Source organism: Cavia porcellus, unplaced genomic scaffold (genome assembly GCF_034190915.1).
Source record: "Cavia porcellus strain 051 isolate PalLab524CR breed Dunkin Hartley unplaced genomic scaffold, mCavPor4.1 scaffold_28, whole genome shotgun sequence".
NCBI classification, from domain to species: Eukaryota; Metazoa; Chordata; class Mammalia; order Rodentia; family Caviidae; genus Cavia; species Cavia porcellus.
This window is the reverse complement of record NW_026947511.1, coordinates 43260528-43275898: the sequence shown is the minus strand read 5'-3', so window position 1 is coordinate 43275898 and position 15371 is coordinate 43260528. Positions and strand designations below refer to the sequence as shown.

Sequence of the window (15371 nt, the reverse complement as noted above, 5' to 3'; positions counted from 1 at the left end):
CACACCGTGGCAGGGCTTATTCTCTGCCTGCTTTCCGTGGTGCAGAAGGGCTGTGGGCAGCGGCTGGTCTGGTGTGGGAGCCTCGAGGCTCCAGGAGCTGACCAGTGGGCTCAGCCTGCTGGAGCCAGGCAGGGACAGGCCAGCAGGCCAGCACGATGGGGAGCCTTGAGTTCTGAATTCAAGGTCCTTGCTGGGTGGCCCTTGGCATCAGGCCTTGGTCTCAGAGCAAAGAGAACCATTTCCAGGGGTGGGAAGGTCCAGGGGTGCAGAGCTGGTGTGTAAAGTTGGCTGTCAGCCAATAAGAAAGTGGGTTTGTCACCCAACAGTGGGAACAGGTGGCAGGGCAGGCCAATGTGTAAGGCCCCTTCTCCTTCCTTCCCTTTTTCTTTCTTTCTCTCTCTCTCTCTCTCTCTCTCTCTCTCTCTCTCTCTTTCTTTCTTTCCTCTTAGTCCAGGCTGGCCTTGACTTTGTGGGGATCCTCTTGCCTCAGCCTCCCAAACACTAAGATTACAGGCCTGCCCCACTGCGCCGGGCAGCTGTAGGTATTTCAGGTCATACTTTTACGAGTTAAGCCTTCTGCTGTCCTGGCCTTAGCCCTCCCAGCTGCCTGTGTGTGGTTTGTGGCTGCACCTGGGAGCTCATGGGGGGGGGGGGACCGCTTCCCCCTGCACGGAGCTCTGACAGAGAGAGAAGGTGGTTGAGTGTTGGGTTTATTTACACCCTGACCACATCACCCAGGATCTCGGGCAGCTGAGGACAGCACAAGGCCACCAGCCCGGTGCCCTGGGCTGGGACACAAAGGTTGGCATGCAGGCTGGATGAGTCAGGAGTGGAGCGAGGCCAGTGCAGGGGCTCTGGGGCCCAGATGGGAGCAGAGGAGGCGGAAGTGGGGTGCTGTGGGGAGGTCAAAGTTCAAGGCCATGTGCAATGGGCCATTGAGCCACGCCAAGGCCCAGGAAGTCCCCATTCCTCCGGGCAGCACGTTGGTATCCGACCTGTTTGATGGAGGAGGCCCCATGCCCTTCTGCCCTCTGGTACAAATTCCAGTCCGGCTAATGGGCTGCAATTAAAGGAGAATGCAGCCGGGTGCAGGCGCCAACCGGCATCTCAGACAAGGACTTTATGCATTGCAGGCTGGCCTTGAGTTTGCTTAGGTGGCCCAAGCCGGCCTCAAACTCACAGTGATTCTCCTGCTTCAGCCTCCCCAGTGCTGGGATTATAGACACGTGCCACCACCACGCTGTCAGGAGATGATGGATTCTTGAGGGGGTGAATCAGAGTTTAAAAAATTGTTTGCTGAATTCACTATGTGCTAAGCTCATTCCTGGGGTTTAAAGAAAAACCAACCATATCAGAGCGATTTTGACTTAAGACTCTGAGAGACCTACCACAGGGGGGGTAGGGAGCCATGCTCAGCTGGGCAGCTTTTTATGGATCAGTTTGAGATTAATATATGATCGTAAATAGATTTTGCTTTTAATTTCAGATATAACAGATTTACAGCAAAGTGCGTACATTGTCACGGCACAGCTTGGTGAATTTTTACACCGGTACAAACCTGTGTGACCTCCACCCATCGCATTAAGGGACATTCTCACGGTCCAGGGTCCCCGCCTGCAGGAGACTGTTATCCTGACTTCACTAGCATCCCAGAGCTTTCCTGGTCTTGTTTTTAGTACTGGGGATGGAGACCAAGGCCTTCTCTCTGAGCACCACCCTCGGCCCTTTTTATTCTTTGAGACACAGGCTTGCTAAATCACTGAACTGCTCAGGCTGAGTTTGGACTTGAGATCCTCCTGCCTCAGCCTTCTAGAGTCTGGGGGCACAGGCATGCACCACCACTCCTGGCTGGGGTTGGGGATATTAAAACTGAGATCTGTTAGTTCCTGGAGAACCTCTGCTTCGCCATGACCTCGCTGGCCGTGGGGGCACAGAGCTGGCCGTCTTCGGGGTGCATGATGGGCGGGGCCTTGCCCGGGCCCTCCCAGGACCAGTGTGAGAGCCCCGCCTAGCAGGCATGCCTGTGCTGTGTGTGCGTTTCTCTGTGTTTTTTGGTTTTTCCCCACTGAGGCATTTTTTGTGTCCATTTCTCATCTCTGGAATAAGAGCCCCAGGATCTCCTCCCTCCTGTGTGTTTCCCTCATGTTCCTTTGTGGCTCGGGATGGCCCGGGGACAGCAGGGGACAGATAGCTCTTGGGTCGTTCAGCTGAGATCAAAGCCCGGCTGCTCCCTTGGCTGGTCAGACCTGCCAGTGAGGTTCACGGCCTCCCACCCTGTGATGTCAGCGACCTGGACTCCGCCCTGGGACCTGCGGAGTCACCACAGGTGGAAGCCGGACACTGGCTGTGGAGCCTGGCGTGGGCAGGGCTGATGCAGAGGTCCCAGGAGGCCTGGATCCCCTGCACAGCCCAAGGCCGAGTCTCAGACTGGGTGGCACTGACAGCTGGCAGTGGAAGATGGAAACTTCAGAGTCACTCGCCAGCCTGGGATCTCTACTTTGGCTTAGATATTTTTCCCCACTGCTTGATTGGAGATGGAGTCTCACTGTGTAGCCCATGCTGGCCTTGAAGGTGTGGGGTCTTCCTGCTTCAGCCTCCCAAGTGCTGGGATGAGAGGTGTGTGCCGGCACACCTGGAAGATTTTTCCAAATCATCCTACCGCCCCCGAGAGAGAGCTAGAAGAGACGGAGATCAGTGGGGATGGAGGCGGGGAAGACGGGCGGGGGGAGAAAGCATGCAGCCCCTGCAGAGGGCTGGGGGAGACCCCGTGGGGCTGTGCTTGGCGGGCCCTGGGGCTCGGGCAGGGAGGCCCCTGGTCCTGTGTGCTTGGAGGCTCAGGGCTCTGTTTCTTTCCTCTCCTCCCCAGGCCGCACAGAGAGCGAGAAGTGACCTCGGCCCCCCAGCACCCGTGGGCGCCAGAGCGTCGGGCTCTTCCTTCTCCCCCCAGTCGGATCCCAGGTCCTAGACCCCTTGCCGATGCCCAGTGGGGGAAGGGAGGTGGGTTTGGGGATTTTTGCTGTGCCTGGCCTTGAACCCACAGTGTAGGTACTCCAAGCCCTTCTGCCTCAGCCTTCTGAGTCCCGGTCTCCAAAGTGGGTGCCGTCGCCAGCAGCCCTCAGTGCGGATCCCGGGGTCCGCCAAGGTTGCCCCTCAGTCCTGTGAGCTTGGGCCCCGTCCGAAGCCTCAGCTTGCCCATCTGTAGAATGAGTTCCATCAGCCTGCTGCTCCCGACCTCCCCAGGGTGCTGGGGAGCCAGGGCCAGGCCAGGAGGGGCAGCACAGGTGGGTCCCCAGCTCGGGCTCTGCACATGACCCTCGCCTTGTGCTGCATCGGGGTGCTCCTGGCTTTGCTCACTGTTAGAAAGAGTGGAGACCCCGGAGGGGTCACAGCCTGGCTCTTTGGAGGGTGAGTGCTGTTCCCAGGAGCCCTGGTGGCCACCTCGGAGGTTCTCTGGGGGGCAGGGGATGCTCGGGGGTGGGGGCACAGAGGGTCCAGGACCCCGCCCCACCCTTCCGTGGCAGTGGTAAAGACATCTTCCCCCATCCATGGTGTGGACCAGGAATTGGCGCAAGAGCCACGGAGTCCGAGATCCTGGCAGTTACCTGGGCACAACCGATTTTGCAGGACAAGACAGGGTGGGGGGTGGGGCTACGGAGTTGCCTGTGATGACTGCCAGCAGGCAGCCACCAAAGAGGCCGAGGCGCATGGTGAGTGGCCGTGGTGCTTGCTGCCACCCCTCCAGAGGGCCCTGAGTCCCAGTACCTGGGCAGCACAGTGTGCTCAGGAGGTTGGAGGCTCCCAGTCCTCCAGGAGAGGTGTGGGGCATCCACAGCTGGTCATGAGGGTGCCCTGAGCAGGTACTGGGCAGTGGGGAGGCTCGGGCTCTGGGTCCAGGTGAGTGTAAGTCAGGTGGGGGTGCTGTGAGGCCACAGGTGACTTCTCTATTTCCGCTTTTTGTCTTATTTGGGTTTTCTGAAACTTTCCTTGTAGCATATAGCTTTTTTCCCTCCTTTGGCAGTACTGGGGATTGAACCCAGGGCTTTTGTGTTAGCTACACCCCACCCTTATTTATTTATTTATTTGGAAAAGGTCTCTCTATGTAGCCCAGGCTGGCCTTACACTCATGGCGATCCTCCTGCCTCAGCCTCCCGAGTGCTGAGATAATTCTATGATTAGTGAATAAACACACACACACACACACACACACACACACACACACACACACACACTGGAGAGCCCCTGCAGCCATTAAGAAAGGCCCGGGGCAGCTGCGGGCACTCCTCTGCGAGGCCAGGCCTTATTTGGGCAGAGCTGTGGCAGATTCCAGCAGGCGCCCTCCCGGCCCCGCCCCCAGCGCTGGTGCCCGGCCAGCTGCGGCCGGGCTGCTCCCTCCCACCGCCCGTCTTTGGTAGCCGCAGCCGCTGGCCGGGGCCAGTCCACACATCTGGACCTCGTTAGAGGCGGCCGGCACCAAAGCCGACACATCTGGCCGCGGCAAGACAAAAGTGCGCTTCGGGGCGCAGGGGGAAAGGGGCGCGTCAGGACAGCGCGGGCCACATCTGGGAGCTGGCGGGCTGGTCCCGGGTCCCAGGGATGGCCCTGCTGCACCCCTCTGGCTGGGAGCCTCTGTCACTGGAGGCCTCTATGGCAGGCGTGGGGAACAAAGGCAAACTCAGGTCCCACGCACAGTGCCCTCAGCCTGGGGGGCCTTCAGCCCCGTCTGGGCAGCAGCTCCCAGGAGGGCAGGCTCCGACCACAGAAGGAGAATCCTGTTTGCTTTTGAGGCAGGATCTCTTTAAGTCACTAAATTCCCCAGGATGGGGAAGAACTGGACACCCTCCTGCCTCAGCCTCCCAGAGTGCTTGGGTCAGGTGCTCACTGCGGTGCCCATGGTTGAGCGGGGAGGGAGGACGTAAAGGAGACCTGTTGGGCACAGAGGACGCAGCTGCTGTCCTCGCCCTGGGTCCCCTCTCACTCCCGTGCTGCCATTACTTGTCCCTCTAGAAGGCTGAGGTCCTGGGGCTGAGTGGCTGTGGCAGCCAGTGGTGTTTGTCCAGAGGATCTGGGCAAAGCTGGGAGCCCATCCCGGTGAAGCCAGGGCGCAGGTTCTGCCCACAAAGCTCACGGACCCTGCTTTCCTGCTGTGTTGAATCCAACCCCTTGAGCCAGACTCCTGGAGTGTAAGATAAGGATGATCCACAAGTACTTTAAGTTCTGTAGGAAAAATACACAAGCTCTGTGCCAGATGTTGGCACCTCCCAGTAATCTCGGGAATCAGGAGGCTGAGGCAAGAGGATCCCAAATTCGAGGCCAGCCTGGGCTGCGTAACAAGACCCTATCTCAAGAAACATTAGTAAAAACAAAAACACAAGATTGTACAGTTCTCTGGTACAAATGTAGTGTAACTACATACATAATTTGGAGAGAGGGTTTTCCATTTTCATTGGGATTAATTTTTTTTTAGACAGGATCTTGCTGGGCCATTCAGGCTGAGTTTGAACTTACCATCTCAGGCTGGCCTTGAACTTGCAGCGATCCTCCTGCCTCAGCCTCCCAAGTGCTGGTATTACAGGTGTGTGCCACAAACCTCGAGGAAAAATATTGATTTATAGAGAAGTTGCAATGATATTTCAGAGTTCCAGTAAACTCCTCACCCAAGTGCCCTAAGGTCAGTGACTAGCGTAACCACGGTACAGCTGCCAAAACTAAGAAATTAACGCTGGCACAGTGCGACTGACAAGACGGCAGACAGGCTGAGGGTTCCACCGGTTTTTCCAACACATATACGCTTGAAATTTTTCTTTTTCTTAAGACAGGGTCTTGCTGTGTAGTACAGGCTGGCCTCAGACTCATCAGGCTGCCCTTGAACTCCAGGCGATCCTCCTGCCTCAGCCTCCTGAGTGCTGGGATCTGAGGTGTGCGTCCCTGTGCCCAGCCGAGAGCTGATTTTCTAGTTACAGAGGGCGGGAGGGGCAGCTGCCGCGCGGTTGGTAGCCTTTGTGCCCACAGGTCGGACCCCTCCTCCAGCCTTGGAAACCTAATTAATCAGGGAGCCTCAGACCACCTGCGCTGGCTGATGCAGCTCCAGACTGAGGAGGCGGAGGGATCGAGGTGTCTTGGGGACATTTGTGACTCACACTTCAGTGGGGAGTCACCAGCGCACTGTGAAGAGGATACCAGTCCCCCGGGGACACTGGTTCTCGCCCTGTCCCCTCCCCCTCCCTGCCCTGCAGACCGCATGGACCCTGGATCAGCATCCAGCAAGGTCCTTCCGGGGCTGGTATCTCCTGGCCATGCTCGGCTGTCGCAGGGACACAGAACAGCTCTGGCTGGAGAGGGGAGGAGACGAGCCGGCTCTGGGCAGGGCGCTCTGTGGCCCTCAGCTCCCAGGGATCCAAACCAGGCCTGACAGCAAAGCCCTTATTTTTGTGGTAGTGGTTGTTTGTTTGTTTGTTCTGTGTTTTGAGATGAGGTTGCTATACAGTAGCCCAGGCTGGTTCTGAACTCGAGGTGATCCTCCTGCCTCAGCCTGCCAAATGCTGGGATGATAGGTGTGTGCCACCAGGCCCAGCCATCTTCTATGAAATGCAACAAACACATTTCAGGGGCTGCTGTCAGAATTGGTAAGCTGCCGAGCATGGTGGCTCATACCTGTAATCCCAGCACTCAGGAGGCTGAGGCAGGAGGATTGCTGTGAGTTTGAGACCAGCCTGGGCTACAAAGTGAGCTCAAGGCCAGCCTGAACTGCATAGAGAGACCCTGTCTCAAAAAGACCAAAAAAAAAAAAAAAAAAAAAAAAAGAATTAGCAAGCTATCCAGGTGTGGTATCCCACACGTGTAATCTTTCCTACTCAGGAGGCTGAGGCAGGAAGATCACAAGTTCAAGGCTAGTCTGGGCACTTTAGCAAGACTGTGTCCCAAAATAATCAAAATAAAAGGGTTTAGGGTATAGCTCAATGGTAGAGAGCCAGCAAGACCTGCATTCTTGGGTACCCAGGGCGGCACCTCTGTTTCACTTCTGTTACCCCGGCAGCCTGAGTGTGCCAGCTCCCCTCCTGGCCATGGCAGCGCAGCTGGACCTCGGCGGCTCCGGCTCACCCAGGACGCGGAGGCCGAGGCGCCGCAGTCTGGACAGCGACTGAACCCCACCTTCCCAACGCCCCCTCTACCCGCTCTCTCCCTTCTTGGTAGTGAGGTCCTCTCTTTCCTGCCCATAGGACCCCTGCCCTTGGGTGCCAGTTCTCTGCCCTCTGCCTCTGTCCTGTCAGTGTTCCTGGGACTTTCAAAAATATTGAACATTAGATTGTTAAAAAGAGCTGGGCCTGGTGGCGCACGCCTGTCATCCCGGGACTGGAGAGGCTGAGGCAGGAGGATCGACAGGAGTTTGAGGCCAGCCTGGGCTACACAGTGAGTTGAAGCCCAGCCAGAACAACATAGCGGGACCTTGTCTGAAAAAGAAAAAAATCTCTTAAAAAGTGCGGTGAGAGACGCACAGCCACAGATCTCCTCCCCAAATCCTCTCCTGGCTTCAAGCACCCCAGCTCCATCGTCCTCGCCACTTCCTGTAGAATCAGGAAATCCTCTCTCGTCGGGGGTCTTTAGTTGCGCTGTCCTGGCTGCCTTGATGTCCTGAGTGGATTCTGAGCATCTCCTGTCCCGGATCATCTTGACTTGGGGAAGAGCCAGAAGTCACACGGTGTCAGGTCCAGTGAGTGAGTGGACAAGGACACCATGACACCTTCAATGGACAGCAGCCGCCATAAACGGTTGTTGTCAGTGGGGTGTAATCAAAAACTACTGGCCAGGCCTGGTGACACACATCTGTAATCCCAGCACTCGGGAGGCTGAGGCAGGAGGATTGCGGCAAGTTCCAGACCAGCCTGGGCTACAACGTGAGCTCAAGGCCAGCCTGAACTGCAGAGAGACCCTGTCTCAAAGTGACAATAAGTAAATAAAAAATAAAATAAAATATAATTTAAAAAACTAAAACTACTGAGAATATTTAAATTTAAAATATATATTACAAGGGCCAGGGATTTATCTCAGCAGCACATCACCTGCCTGGCAAGCAGGAGGTCATGAGTTTGATTCCTGGTACCAAAAAAGAAAGAAAGAAAATTCAATATTACAATATTACAGTAAAAGATGAATTATAATTAATTCCTATCAAAATAATCTTCCTTGCTTCAAACACGTATATTGTTCTTGCCAATGTGTCTTTTACTATACAGGGAAAGCACAGGAGATCTGTCCACACACTAAAGACCTAGAGAATCCAAGCCAGGCGTGGTGGCACACGCCTGTAATCCCAGCACTCGGGAGGCCGAGGCGGGAGGATCGTTGGAGTTCGAGACCAGCCTGGGCTACAAAGTGAGCTCAAGGCCAGCCTGAACTGCATAATAAGACCCCGTATCAAAAAGACAAAAAAATAAAAATAAAAATAAAAGAGAATCCAGCCGAGGGCCTGGACCCTACAGCAATGTCCTGCGTGAGTCCAGCTGGAGGCCTGGAACCCATGACAATGACCCACACCAGTCCGTTTCACGGATCCGCGCTGGGCAGGCCTAAAGGTCAGCGTGGAAGCTAGGAAGTCTGTGCCCGTGGGGTGAAGGCGCTGTGCCGGCAGCTGAGGGCTGCACTGGAGCCGGGAAATGATGACCAAAATATGGACCAGAGCTCCCCCGAGGTGAACCCCAGCCATTGTCAGTGACAGCAGGTCCCCAGCTGCTCTGACCATGAGAACAGCCAGATTCATAGCAGGAAAGAAGCTCAGTGAGCTCCTCCAGGAGAATCCATGGCAGCAGGAGAACCAACAGCTCCAAACAACGGCACCACCGCTTCCCCTCCAGGTCTCCTTTTTACCTTGGAAACAAGGTCCACTCAGGTGGACCACCGCTGCCAGCACCCCGCTGATTGGGGTCAGCTGGGTCCAGGCTGGCCATCAGTCTTCAGTCCACCGCAAGACAGGCTCTCGCTATGCAGCTCAGGCTGGCCTTAAACTCATGTCCCAGGCTGGTCTTGAATTAACTGCGATCCTCCTGCCTCAGCCTCCTGCCTGCTGGGTTGGGCGCACAGCTGTGTGCCACCACGCCTGGCTGGCTTCTTTATCTGTGGAGCTGAGGACATGCTTTTGCCCTTCTGGGGCTGTGATGACAGGAGCTGCAGACCTCCCCAGGCTCCCCCCACCCCCGGCTCCCGCCCGCCACCCTCTGCTCAGGTAGCCCCCGCTGCTTTCCTGCAGTGGCCCTTGGGTTTTGGTTTTGGTTTGGTTTGCGGTTTTAGACAGTGCCTCACTCAGAAGCCCGGGCTGTCCTTAGACAGGAGATCCTCCTGCCTCAGCCTCCTGAGTGCTGGGAGTCTAAGCCTGAACCTCTTTGCCCGCCCCTGCGTTTGCTTTTTAAGTGTCCCAATGATGGGGCTGACCAGCTCCCTGAGGGCCTGTCCACTCCCGAAGGTCCCCACAGGGTGATATTGGTGCCGTACTGTCCCTCCTGAGGGTCCAGCCTGTAAGTGGCTCCCTCCGGGTCAAACCAGGCATCAACCCCATTGCAGTGGCCTGGATGCATTTTCTCTGCCAGAAGCCCCGAGTTCCTGCAGGGATGGCGGGGGCAGCTCAGCCTGGGTGTGATGGGGGCCAGGAGGTGCCGGGTGGGCACACAGCCTGCACCTGCCTGTCCTGTGTGTCGAGTGTCTGTCTCGTGCTGTTCCGTGTTCTGGGGCTGCTGCAGGCTCCCTGGGTGATCCTGTCCCCCTGCCCTCTGCCCACAGCCCTGGGTGATCTGCATTCCCCCGTGAGCTGGTTCCCACCGTGGGGTCTAATCTCATGATCTTGTATGTGTGTGGACTGACTATGTGATCACAGGCTGCCTAAGGACACTGTGTGACAGGAAACTGCCACCGGGCATCACTTCAGTGTGGACGTAGCGGGGTGTTTCTACACCTCTGTGGGTACTTTAGGTAACAGACTAGATTTTGGTTTTTATTTTTATTTTTTCATATTTTATTGTTTGAGACAGGGTCTTACTGTGCAGTGCAGGCTGGGCTTGAACTCACTATGGAGCCCAGGCTGGCCTCAAACTCACAGCCACCCTCCTGCCTCAGCCTCCCGAGGAATTACAGGTGTGGGCCACCACCTCTGGCTAAAACAGGCCTTTTGTTAAAGGTAAAGGCTGTACATCGGGGTGGTCACACGTGCTTGTCATCTAAGCACCAGAGAGGCAGAGACAGGAGGATCACAAGTGAAAGGCCAGGCTGGGCCACGTAAGTCCCCACGTCAGAGCCAAACCAGGGCCTGCACCCCCAGAGGAAGCGTCTAGAACAAGAAACCTCCTGTCCCTGGCCTTGCTGAGGGGACAGTGTGGGGTGCCTGGCACCCGGAGAGGGAGAAGCAGGGCGGCTGAGTGAGGTGGACGCGGTGTCTCCCATCGTCCAGTGGCAGGGCCTTCTGGGCAGCCTTGGTGCTGTCCTACAGAGGGAGAGGAGAGAGGGAGAGAGACAGAGACAGAGAGAGACAGAGACAGAGAGACAGAGAGACAGAGACAGAGAGACAGAGAGAGATAGAGACAGAGAGACAGAGACAGAGAGAGACAGAGACAGACAGAGACAGAGAGAGACAGAGATAGAGACAGAGAGACAGCATCAGCCTGTGTGGGGCTTTGGTTTTCTGCTGGGGACACAGATGTCACAGACCCGAGGCCCATCCCACAGTGAAGGGACCCGAGGGTCACCCTGGCCGCAGAGCGAGCTGCCTGCCCACCAGGCTGCCCCTTGGGGCCTGGGCCAGCTCATGGGCATCACATACCGGGTCTCCAGCCTGGCCTGTCTGTGCCAGCTCAGGCCTGGAGTGCCGCTCCTGGGCTGGGCCAGGCTGCTCTCAGGGCCTCCCGTGTGAGGCCAGCCCGGCGCTCCCGCCTGCGGCTGACTTGTGTTTATTTGGCGAGGGAACAAGGTCAGGCCTCGGGGCAGCGGTGACACAGCTCAAGGTCCACACAGAGCTAGGAGTCTGGAAATGTTAGACCGCGGGACCCTAAGACCGAACCTAGATGTAGTAGCACATGCCTGGAACTCGAGAGGCCGAGGCAGGAGGATCTCTGTGTGTGAGACCCTGTCTCACATAAAACAATAAACGAACACCTAAATCCACCCAAGACACCCGCGAATCAACCCTCTGGGCACTGCAGTCCCTGATGTGTCACCTCAAACATGTCCTGCTGACTTCGGAGGGCGTGATTTTGATTTTGTACTGAGGATTGTACCCGGCCTCCCCACTAGGCTGGGTCTCCAGCCCTTTGATTTATTTAGGGTCCTTTGTGTTTGTTCTGTATTCTGAGACAGCAGCTTGCTGCGCAGTCCAGTTTGGCCCTGAACTCAGAACAATCCTCCTGCCTCAGCCTCGCAGAGTGCTGGGACTGCAAGCGTGAGCCTCGACCCTTGGCAACATTTAGTCGCTTGAGGATTTGTGTCTGCCACAGAGGCACCTTTCAGCCCCAGCGACCGAGGGCTCAGGTCTCTCCACACTCACGCTTGCTGCTATGTCTTGTATTTTTCAGTGTTTTTTCCTAGTGCCCCCTCTAACAGGTACAGACTACACAGTGTCTCTCTTTTTCTTTGGTTCTGGGGATCGAACTCATGACCTCACGCTTGCCAGACAGACCCCAGTGCCGCTGAGTAAATCCCGAGCCCCACAGTGTCTCTTTTTGTGAGCCATGTGATTTGTTCCGCTGGTGGCACATAGGTGTAATCTTGGCATTCTGGGAGGCTGGGGCAAGAGGATCTCAAGTTTGAACCCAGCCTGGACAACTAAACAAGACTGTCCTTAAAAACAAAAGAAGGTGAAGGAGAAGGAGAGGGGGAGGGGAGGGGGAGGGGGAGGAGATGATGGGGTATGCTTCAGTGCAAAGGCCCTGGGGTTCACCCTAGTACTGGGAAGGAAATAACACAGATCTCTTGCTCCTGGCCCTCCACAGGGCTCCTGATGCCCATGCCTGGGCGCCGACCTAGCGTTTAGTCCCTGGCACACTCTCCACCCATAACCTGGGCCGAGTCCAGCGGAGCAGGCCAGGGGCTGCCTCTGCCCAGCCTGGCCGAGCCCCTCCGCTCTCTGCTCCAGCACCGTGGCAGGCAGCATCCTGGGAGCAGCAGCTCCTCCCGCAGGCCTGTTGTCACCGGGCCCTGGGACTGCCGTCTGCCTCTGACTTGGACCATTCAAAGCCTGGCCCCGGGGCTCCAGGAAAGAGCTCCAGGCAGGGCCAACCCCGGGTGCCATCCCCAGGGGCAGAGGAAGGGGTAAACCAAGGTGACACCTGGCTGGGGCCCTGCAGGGAGACGCAGTTGGTGCTCCAGGCCAGGTTTCCCCGTGTATTTCCCGTTGGCCTTGAACTCATTATGCAGACCAGGGTATCCTCCGTCTCCCGGTGACCCTCCCGCCTCGGCCTCCTTATCTGTGGTGCTTCAGGAACCAGCAGTGGTGGTGCACACCTGTAATCTCAGCACTTGGGAGGCTGAGGCAGGAGGACCCGGGGAATTCGAGGCTCACCTGGGCAGTCTCAACCCCCTTCTCCCCCCAGAAGGAAGGCTGGGAGGGAGGTCTCCGAGCCCTTGTGGAGGAGGGCGAGGCGCCTGTGTGTGAGCAAAGCGCAGAGAAGCACCCGGCGGGGTGCTGCTTGGGGGCCCCCCTCTCAGGACCGGGGTGAACCTCAGCTGCACACGCAGCAGGACCCTGAGCCGCCCCAGCCACCCATGCCCTCGCCTGTCTCTGCAAGATGCCCCGGGGCACTGGGGGTCTCTGAGCCCCTGTCCTGTGTCTCCAGAGCCCGCGGGGACAGGCACCCTGGCCTGTTCCCCAACCGTGACCCCGACGGGGCTGGCTGACATGGACCTTCATGCAGCAGACGGGGCTGGGCAGGAGGGACAGCGCGGCGTCCACCTCGGCCAGAGGGAAGCTCCGGGGTCAGCACCCCACTCCCTCCCCTCCCCTCCCCCCTGGGCCAGGGCAGCAGGCCGTGGGTGTGGACGTGGACGCTCCTTCCAGAGAGCAAACAGACTGTCGCCCGCGCCAAGTCTGTAGGCAGGAACCCCTGGGGAGGCCACCTCAGGTGCGGCTGGCGAGGGTGACCCCGCTCTGGGCAGGACGCGCCCGCACTCCCCTGTCCAGCGCCCCAGCGTGGCCTCCGGCTGGGCGGCAGCAGAGCCTGTGACTGTGGCAGTGATTAAGGGTGACTCAGGGCTTCGGACACCGAAAACACCACAGCCCGGGACGGGAGCCGGAGCCCGCCTCCTCGTAAAAGAGGAATTTTTCAGGTTTCCCCGGAATCTTGGCCGCTGTGCCGGCTAGGCTGGGGGTGGGGTGGTGGCAGCTTTTACCCTGCTCTTTGCTCACAGCGATTGCCATGTGGCCCGGGGTCTCCTTTTCCGAGGAAGGGTTTATGACCTCGAGTGATGAGCAGCAATCCAGAGAACAAACAATGGCAGTAATGGCAGTCACGCTGACACCCATGGCTCCCACCAGGTGCCACACACCAGTCTCTGAGGGCCCCGACCGCCCCGGGTCTATTAGCCCAGGGGGTGTGGGTTGCTGTACTCATGAACCCCGCCAGGTCCTTTAAAAAATTTTATTTGGTTTATTTTTGGCAGTATTGAAGATTGAACCCCAGGACCTTTGCACACACACCCCCCCTTCGATTTTCATTTTATTGTCTGTCCTGGGTCTCACTATGTATTCGAGGCTGGATTTGAACTATGTTCACGAGGCTGGCCTCAATTTCATGATGATCCTCCTGTCTTAGCTTCCTGAGTGCTGGGATTACAGGTGTGCACACCACCCCTGGCCACCTTTTCTCTTTCTTATCTGTTCAAACATCACTTGTCAGAGAGCCCCGGCCAAGCACCCTGTGTACAGTCCTGGCCCTGCCCCGGCCCGCTGCCCAGCTCTGTTTCCCTGAGGCAATCACCGCCTTTAACAGCCCCCGTGACTCACTGGCTTGTTTTCTTATTTGTTGTTGAGGTGGAGTTTTGCTGCGTTGTCCAGGCTGACCTCAAATTCCTGGGCTGCAGGGATGCTCCCGCCTCAGCCTCCCGAGCAGCTGGGCAGCCCACTTACATCACTGCACCAGGCTTGTTTGTGTATTGTCTGACTTTCCCCACAGGAATGCGGGCCGCATGTGGGTCAGCTCGGCTCTCTCCGAGTTCCTGCTGCATGTATTAGGTGCTCAATAAACAGGTGCAGGTGGACTGGAGAAACCCCAAGCCCGACCAGGCGCCCCAAAGGCCATGCCCTGGTGCTGGGGGAGGGGAGCGCAGGAATGCAGTGGGTGCCCTCCGAGGGGCCTGCCGAGCTGGTTCCCGGGCAGCAGGACGGGTCCCCTCGGCCAGGTGAGCCCAGTGAGTCACCGCTAATGAGCCAGGCAGGGCCTCGCCAAGCACTTCCCACAGGGGCGGCCGGCAGGTCACTGCCTGCCACCGAGAGCCTCGGAGGACGCTGCAGGACCCAGTGCGGGGCGGAGGAAGTGTCCGCCCGGTCCCACCCATTCCTGGGGCCTGAGTCGGGCTCCCCACCCTCGCCTGGCTAGACATGGAGTTTCCCAGCCCCACTCCCAGTTTCGCTTGAGGCCCACACCCTCCCGACAGGGCCTGATCACCCTGCCTGTCACCTTATCCTGCTGGGTCCCCTGGGCCGGCCCTGAGCGGCCCGCAGGGTCAGGGAGCCTGAGTGTCTTAGGGCCACGCTGACCCGGGGACCACGGGCAGGGCGCCCCGTCCTCTGGTCCTCGTCCTTCTGCTCTGCCCATGGCCAGGGAGGACCAGGCTGCTCCCAGCCACCCACGTCGATGGCTTTCCAGGAGGAGGCTGCAGTGAGAGGGTGGCCAGGACTTCCGGGAACACAGCACACAGCAGCAGGGCGCTGGTGGCCTGGTGGCCCCGGCCACTTGTGCGGGCTGCCATGTGCTCTGTTGACCCACATCTGTCATTTAGGCCCCGGGACAGCCAGGGCTGCAGGGCGTCATCGTCTGGTGTTTTATGGGCGATGAGGGAGGGTGGAGGGGGCAGGAATCCGCCCAGCAGAGCTAAGGGAGGGAAGAGTGGACGGAGAAGGGGTGCTGCTGAGCCAGGGGGCTCCCAGGCTGTCCCCAGGCGGGCCATATTTACTTGTGAGTTTTATTTTATTTTATGGAGACCCAGTTTCACTATGCAGTTCAGCCTGGTTTTAAACTCACAGGGATCTTCCTGCCTCAGCCTCCTGAGTGCTGGGATTACCAGGCCCCATGCCTGCTCCAGGTGAGGGTTTTGAGCTGAGGATGTGAGCTGCTTGGGCTTTCGGGACCTCTCTGGCTGCTGTTGAGAAGCCGAAGCGGTGAAGGAGGGAGCCACGCAGG

General features: G+C 57.9%; 1 long non-coding RNA gene across 1 annotated transcript; it reads left to right on the top strand.

Annotated features, from left to right (window-relative positions):
• The first annotated feature begins 709 nt into the window (after positions 1-709).
• LOC134473703 (uncharacterized) lies at positions 710-6819 on the top strand. Its single transcript, XR_010044091.1, has 3 exons — positions 710-801; positions 1487-2616; positions 2867-6819. It is a non-coding gene; the product is annotated as an uncharacterized LOC134473703 (long non-coding RNA).
• Positions 6820-15371: the final 8552 nt, after the last annotated feature.